General features: G+C 37.7%; 1 protein-coding gene across 1 annotated transcript in view; it reads left to right on the plus strand.

Annotated features, from left to right (window-relative positions):
- Window positions 1-8,699, plus strand: part of KIF28P — a 204,065-nt gene that overhangs the window by 64,809 nt on the left and 130,557 nt on the right. The window lies entirely within an intron of this gene.

Here is an 8,699-nt window from a genome sequence, read left to right on the forward strand (position 1 = left end):
GCCAACCAGGTCCCCAACCGGGTCCACAGAAGCCCTCTGAATATTGTGAGGCTTAGCTCGCTACTTCATTGCTGCCTTTACCCCCTTCCTCCCCAACGGTAATGTGTGTGTTTACCAATCTGAGCGTGCATTTCCACTGAGTCTCAGTTTTTTTGAGGGGCCTACGTTGGTGGGACCCGACCGACTGCCCCAATGTCTCCTAGGGGAGCGACCCATTTGTTTCCGTAGTCTGAGTTGGTTTTTGTATAAGGTGTGAGGTAAAGGTCTTGTTTCAATCTTTTGCATATCGCTTTCTAGTTCTGTCAGCACCATATGTTGAAGAGACTATCTCTTCCCCATGCGATATGTTTAGGCACTTTGTCAAAAATCAGTTGGCTGTATGTGGATGGGTTAATTTCAGGATTCTCAGATCTGTTCCATTGATCAATGTATCTTTCATTGTGCCAGTACCAAGCTGTTTTGAGCACTACAGCCTTGTAATAAATTTTGAAATCGGGGAGTGAGAGGTTTCCAACCTTATTCTTTGTAGGCAGTGCTTTGCTTATCCTAGGTTTCCTTTCCATATAAAACTTGTAATTGTTTTTTTCCATCTCTTTGAAGAATGTCATTGGAATCTGGATTGGGATGGCATTATATGTGTAAATTTCTTTGGGCAGTATTGACATTTTCATAATGTTAAGTCTTCCTACATAGGAGCATGGTACTATTATGCCCAGAATTAGGGGTCCCCAAAGACCACCAAGGAGCCGACGCCAATGCAAGTGCACAAGGGTTGTTTATTCAAGCTCGAGCCTGGGCCTTCTCCGTATCCAGCACAGCGGACTCAGGAAAAGGCCTTGAGCTCTTTGTTAGCGGAGTTTTTATAGTTTTCAAACAAGGTTAGGGTTTCTCAGCTTTACAATATTTGTATTGGTTGACATTTAGCAAAGTATGAGATGTTTCAGTTTAATTGGTCAGTATTGGTGGTCTTTTGTTCTTAGGCTAGGATAAGGAAAACATCTGGCATCTGGCCTTGGGTTGTCCTGTCTATTACTTATCTAGTTCTTGCTGTTGCTAGGGGTGAAAGGATATTCGAAGGCAGAATGAGCTGATTTAGCCCGTTCCTGGAACAGGAGGACGTGTTCAGGCTAATGTATAGAATGGAGTCTTTTTCTTGGTCCTACAGTACATTCTTCCATTTTTGTAGGTCTCTTGTAGTAGTGTTTTGTAGTTTTCTTTGTATAGGTACTTTGTTTCTCTGGTTACATTTATTCTTAGATATTTCATCCTTTGGGTGGCCATTGTAAATGGTATTGCTTTTCTAATATCTTTTTCAGTTCTGTCATTGTTGGTATAAAGGAATTCAACTGATTTTTGCATGTTGATCTTATATCCTGCCACTTTGCTGAATCTTCCAATGAAGTCTAGTACCTTTTTTTTTACTAAGTCTTTGGGGTTTTCTATGTATAGGATCATATTGTCTGCAAAGAGAGAGTTTTACTTCATCTTTGCCAACTTGCATGCCTTTTATTTCCCTATCTTGCCATATAGCTCTTGCTAAGACTTCTAGCACAATGTTGAATAGGAGTGGTGACAAAGGGCATCCTTGTCTGGTTCCTGTTCGCAGAGGAAAGGCTTTCAGTTTCTCTCCATTGAGAGTAACGTAGGCTGTTGGTGTTGTATATATGCTCTTAATTATGTTGAGGAATTTCCCTTCAACTCCTATTTTGTTGAGTTTTTTTTTTTTTTTTAATCAGGAATATTGTTGGCATTTGCCTTTTCTGAATCAATCGATATGATCATGTGGTTCTTTTCTTTCTGCTTATTTATATTGTGGATTACATTGATTGTTTTTCTAATGTTGATTCATCCTTGCATCCCTGATGTGAATCCCACTTGTTCATGATATATTATCTTTTTGATGTGCTGCTGGATTCAGTTGGCTAGGATTTTGTTGAGAATTTTTGCGTCTATGTTCATGAGAGATATTGGTCTATAATTTTCTTTCTTAGTGACGTCCTTCCCTGGTTTTGGTTAGGGTTATGCTTGCTTCATAAAAATGTATTAGGAAATTTTCCATCCTCCTCTATATTCTGAAATAATTTGAGTAGAATTGGTGACAGCTCTTCCCTGAATGTTTGGTAGAGCTCACCAGTGAAGCCATCTGAGCCTGGAGTTCTTTAGGTTGGGAGTTTTTTGGTGACCTGGTCAATTTCTCCTTTATATATGGGTCTGTTCAGATTTTCTACTTCACTCTGTTTAGGTAGGTCGTGTTTATCTAAAAATGCATCCATCGCTTCTAAGTTTTCAAATTTGTTGGAGTACAACTTTTCACAGTATTCTTTGGTTCCATTTTACATCACCTGTGTGATTTCTAGTGCGAGTTATTTGTGTTTTCTCTCTCTTTTCTTTTGTTAGGTTTGCTAGTGGTCTGTCAATTTTTAAAATCCTTTCAAAGAACCAGCTTTTTGTCCTGTTGATTCTTTCTATAGTTTTTTTTGTTTTCTATCTCATTTATTTCTGTTCTAATCTATTATTTCTTTTCTTTTGGTAGCTGTGGTTCCCTCTGTTGGTCTCTTTCTAATTGTTGCAGATGCTGTGTTAATGTGTTAAATTTGTTTCTTTCTTCTTTTTGGATGTGTGCATTTATTGCAATAAATTGTCTTTTCAGCACTGCTTTCACTGTGTCCCAACGATTTTGGTATGTTGTGTTTTCATTCTCATTTGTTTCTAGGAACTTTATGAATTCACATTTTGTTTCTTCTATTACCCAGTCACTTTTCAGCAGGGTATTATTCAGTTTCCAATTATTTGACTTTATTTCCTTGGTCTTCCTATTGTTGATTTCTAATTTGATAGCATTTTGGTCTGAGAAGATGCTTTGTAGAATATTGATATTTGAAAATTTATGGAAATTTGTTTTGTGGCCTAGCACATGGTCTATTCTGGAGAATGTTCCATGTGCACTGGAAAAGAATGTGTATTGCAATGTTGTTGGGTTGAATGCTCTGTAAACATCTATGAGGTCCAGTTGACTGATTGTGTTGTTTAGTTCCTCTGTGTCTTTGTCAAGTTTTTTCTGATTGTTTTATCCATTTTTGAAAGCAGTGTATTAAAATCACCCAATATTGTTGTAGATTGATCTATTTCTTCCTCAAATCTATTAGAGTTTGCTTTATATATTTTGGAGCTCTTTTATTGGGAGCATTTATTATTTATTTATTATGCTTATTTCATCTTGTTCAATTGTCCCTTTAATCATGAGATAATAGCCATCTTTATTATGCTGTTTTTTGCCTTAAAGTTAATTTTATTAGAGATTGGTACTGCCACTCCAGTTCATTTTTTATTGCAATTAACTTGGTATATATATTTTTTCCATCCTTTGACTTTTCATTTGTTTATGTCTCTGTGTGTAAGATGTGTCTCTTGCAGACAGCATATTGAAGGATCTTGTTTTCTTATCTGTTCTGCCACCCTCTGTCTCTTAACTGGTGTGTTTATCCATATACATTCAGTATAATTAATGATAGGTATGGATTAATTGCTGCCATTATGTTTGGTTTTTTTGTGGTGCTGCTGCTTTCTTTTTTCTTTATGTCTTCCTGTGCTGAGTTCATGCTTTCTGTGTTCTTTCTTGTGCATTTCCTCATAGTTTTAATGTTTCCATGCTCTTGGATTTTCATTTTCTTGGTATGTTATGAAGTGTTAATTTTCTTTGAAGTTACGTTATCTTCCATTAACTTTTCCCTCCATTTAGTGCAGTCTGTTTTATCCTGTAATCTACCTGACCTTCTCACCATCTGGATCTCTGTTCCTACATGTTTACCTTCTTTCACATTGTAATTGTTTTGATTATAAACTGACCTCCCAGATTTTCTGAGTTCGTGCTTATAGTTTTGTTCAGTTCTTGATTCTTCCATCTGTCTATTTAGTTCTAGGAGGTGCTGCCTCATATGTCAATCTCTTGTTGTTGTCTGTTCTTGTTGGTTCTCAGTCCACAGAACTCACTTTAGGATGTTTTGTAGTACATGGTTGGCTTTGGCAAAATCCCTTAGCTTCTGTTTATCCTGGAATATTTTGATTATACCATTGTATTTGATTTATAGCTTTGCTGGATAAAGCATTCTTGATTGGCAGGTTTTTTTGTGTTTTTTTTTCTTTCAGGGTTTTATATATGTCTCCCCATTGCCTTCTAGCCTACATGGTTTCTGCTGAGAGATCCCAGCTTAATCTGACTTGATTGCTTTTGTATGTAACACTTCTGTTTTCCTTAGTTGCTTTCAGGATTGTCTCCTTATCTCTGATTTTGGAGAACTTGATTATGATATGTCTCGGTGATTTTCTTTTGGGGTTTATCCTTCCTGGGGTTCGTTGAGCTTCTTGAATGTTTATCTTTTCACTTTTCAGGATGTTAGAGAAATTTTTTTCTAGAAGCTCCTCAACTATGTCTTGTGTGGACTTGTGTGATTCTTCCTGTTCCGGAATGCCGATAATTCTTAAGCTATTCCTCTTCATGTTGTCCAACATGAATCTTAGACCTTCTTCAAATTTTTTTAATCCTTTTTTTCTGCTTGCTCATCTATCTTAGTAGTATTGAGATTCCTACTTTGTACACTCCATGTTACAATTATTAATGGATGTTTACAGCTGTTTCTCCAGAAGAATAGTGGGATGACATAGAGAACATCATATAGGAAGAAAGCAAAAGGTCATTAAGAAGACAAGAAAGGTGGAAAAGACCAAAATGGATTTCAGAAGAGACTCTGAAACTCTAACAATTCTTCTACAGTCTACCTTATTCACTGTCCAACTTTCACATGCATATGAGGTTATTGAAAATACCACGACTTTAGTCAGGTGCACCTTCTTCCTTAAATTGACATCTTTGCTCTTGAACACTTTAAAGAGGTCTTGGGAAGCAGATTTGCCTGATGATGTTGTTTGATTTATTGACTGCTGCTTCCATGAATGTTGATGGTTGATCCTAGCAAAATGAAGTCTTTGACAACCTCAATTTTCAGCTCTGCCTAGGGTCAGACTCCAAGATTGCCATCTCTGCAAATCAACCTGCCCTGAGCTACAATGCACAAAAAGAGAACTTCATTCACACTTTCAGTTTCTATCACATTCACCAGAAGACAGGTGGTGAGTGCCTGAGAACACACTAGCATACAATCATCAAGTAAATATAAATGCAATGACACCAAAATGTCTCAGAGACAACAGACAATTTCAGCTTACATGAACATATACGACAGAGTGCCTCAAACAAATGGTCAAATTAAAGAATCAGAAAATATATTAGAAATGGTGTCAGAAATTTATAAGAATGATATTTACGTACCTTCAATAGATTGAGAGAACAATCTAGGAAAACAAGGAGAACATACAAAAAAACTTTAGAAGAATTCAGGAAAATACTACAAGAACAACATACAAAATACAAAAATAATAATTAGAAAGTCAGAAGATTGATACTAAGTCTTCAGAAATAGCATATTGAAAGGGCAAAGTATTAGAATTGAATCAATGGAAAATCAAATTACTAAGCTTGAAGATAAATCTGTCAATATTCATCTACTAGAGGAAGTCATCTAGTAATGGAGTCTTGGTGTTACATTGTGGGATCAACACTGGACTGGTAAACACAGATTGGTGCTTCAAATTCACCATTCATTCCTTGGAAACCCTAAACAGTGTCACTATGAGTCTTAAACAACTTGATGGAACTTGATAACAACAACAAGAGGAAATATTAGAATAAAGAATGAAAAAAATCCAAAGAAAACCTAAGATTTATGTGGGACTCTATCCAGAGTGCAGCACTATGGGTTAATGTGCAAGTCTGCAAAGTTGGTTTGAACCACAAGGTTGACAGATCAAGCTCACCAGCCACTCCTCATAAACCCTACACAGGGTTGCTATGGGTCAGAACCAACTCAATGGCACTGACCAACAATAGCAATCAAGAGGAATAACTTACATTTTATCAGAATTCCAGAAAGGAAGAGACCAAAATTTCCAGAGAAGTTTGCCCAAGAATTATTGGAAGACAACTTCCCTAACATCATGAAAGACAAGAAGATAGCCATTCAAGAAACTGAATAAACTCCAAATAGGATAGACCTCAAAAGAAAATCGCTAAGACATACCAAATTTTTCTGAACTAAAGACAAGGAAAGAATCCTAAAAGCAGCTTAGGAAAAACAAAAAAATTACCTACAAAGGAGAACTAATAATATTAACCTCTGATTTCTCAGCATAAACCATACAGGGAAGAAGACAAGAAATGACATACATGAAACTCTGAAAGACAAAAAGAAATCATATACCCAGAAAAACTGTCCATCAAACATGATAGTGAAATTAGGATAATTCCAATTCAACAGAAATTAAATGAATTTGTTACCCAAGGGCTTAGTGATCAGCATGAAACAATGCATGTCTACAACACATCTACCTACACTGTTGACACTCTGCAAAAATTTCACTTTTGGGTGTTAAAGCACCTTCCCTATAGTCCTGATCTTGCTCCATCAAACTTTCACCTGTTTGTTCCCCATGGACACAGCCCTTTGAGGATGAAGACAGTGGTTCATTCGTGGCTCTCAACTAAGCCGAAAATATTTTTTAATAAAGGAATATGAAAGCTTGTTGACAAATGGACAAAGAGTATTGAAAAACAAAGGAATTATGTCAAAAAATGATGTATTTGTCTTTTCTAAAAGCTGGTTAAAATATATTCTACAGCCAGAGTGCATATGGTTTTTTTTTAAATGTTTTATTGTGAATTATATGATAATTTACATGGCAAAACATTAGTTTTACATTCATTCTATCATATATAGTTTCATTGCCTCATTGTCATGGTTACAATCCCCTCCATGCATCATCAACCAACCAAAGGGTATATCCTGCAAGCCTGCCCTCTACACTCCGGCCCCCTCATCTAAAGTCCCCAGCTGCTCCATTGCTGCACGTCATCAGTCATCATCTCTGCCTCTATCTCAGGCATCGCTGCTTCTCTGGGTAGGGTCCCACTCTCAACTCTTCTCCGTTGATGGTCCCAGGGACCTCTGCTCCTAGACTGGAAAGTTAATCACTCTCTTCCTTGCTATAAAACATCTACCTTTACATTTCCAACCCTCACAATCATTCCTGATAACAATTATTCACTATTGTATCACAAGAGATCCATCTACATTTCATTTCATCAGCTCCACCTAGACAGATTGGATACTACTCACTGAAGATTCTGCCTTCCTCCAGGCCTCCTGGCTCTAGGTTCCCTCTTGAAAGCTTGTAAGCCAGTCACTTCTTGCCTTTTTAGCTCCCCCCTCCCCCCCTCCCCATTTTGGGTAGCCAATGTGCAAGTTGCCCATCCCTGTCTACTCTGTTTGTGGAGGGGGTGGGAATGATTCTTGCTGTGAAGATTTGTTCCCTCTTTGGAGCTACTGCATCCATATGTGTAGGTCAAGTTCATCAAATTGTATCAGATTATTCTTTTTTTCCTCTTCTTTCTTCTTCTGGTTGAGCTCTGATCATCCAGTCATTTAAGTCAGGTCAAGTGGGTATTATCTGCAAGTGTGGGTGTTCTTGTGCATATGCCCTCTCTTTTTATCAGCTGAACGCTTCACTCTCTACATTGTAGGGCTTAGCTCACCACTTCATTGCTGTTTTTCCCTCACTTCCCCTTATCAATGACAAGTGTGGTCACCAATCAGAGCTTGTATTCCCATTGAGTGTTATTCTTGGAAGGGGGTTTCAGAGTGCATATGATTTTTGACTTACCCTTGTATAAATACATTTTTTCTGGTAAAAACATGGTCACAATATGATCCAATTCCACATTGTAGGCCTTGAGCTCCTCTAACTCTTGCAATGTGATCATTTGTATTCTTTTTTAAATAGTATCAGAAAATTGGTTGCTGTTAATTCTCCTTATATACATCACACTAAGTTGGTGTCTACATCTTTCCCAGAAATATAAATAATATACTATACATACGTATGTGAGGGTGCAGTGAATTACTTTGCATGGTTCTTCTAGCCATAATCTTTGCAACTCCCACAAAATGACTGGGTAGGATCATTCAGATTGGGTATATTTTCTCTTTTCCTGATGGGTCTGCATAAGAGTTGTTGTGTTGTGAAGTGCCGTCGAGTCGGTTCTGACCCATAGTGATGCTGTCTAGGGTTTCCGAGAAGCAGCTGATGAGCTTGAATCACCGACCTTGTAGGTGGAGGAAAATGCTGATAGGATTATATGATTCCATTGTGAGTGATTGTAACAGGGTTAATTATGATTAAGACAGAGTGGTGGACATCTTAGTCCATGGAGCAAGTATAGCCGAGTGTCATACAGGAGGCATGTGGAGTGGATTGGCACAGTGGCAGCAGCAATGGTGAGGTATAGTGTAGCAGCGATTGTGAGGCTGGCACAGGACTGGCAGCGTGTTTTTTTTTTCTGTTGTGCATAAGGTCACTGAGTTGGTACAGACTCAACGGTACCTAAAAGCAACAACAACTGCAAGCTGCATTGAAAGCCCAATGGAGCACAGGTGTCTACTCAGACACTGGGAGTCACCATGAGTCAGAGTTGACTTAAGGCAACTGGTGCTAGTATTGCTTGGACTAAACAATGAAGGGAAAGTAGAAAATCTTTTGACTAATCTCTGTTCCTTGGTGCCCCTGATTTTTTTTTTTTTTTTTTTTTT

The sequence above is a fragment of the Chrysochloris asiatica genome, unplaced genomic scaffold (genome assembly GCF_000296735.1).
Source record: "Chrysochloris asiatica unplaced genomic scaffold, ChrAsi1.0 scaffold00165, whole genome shotgun sequence".
In the NCBI taxonomy this organism is placed as follows: Eukaryota; Metazoa; Chordata; class Mammalia; order Afrosoricida; family Chrysochloridae; genus Chrysochloris; species Chrysochloris asiatica.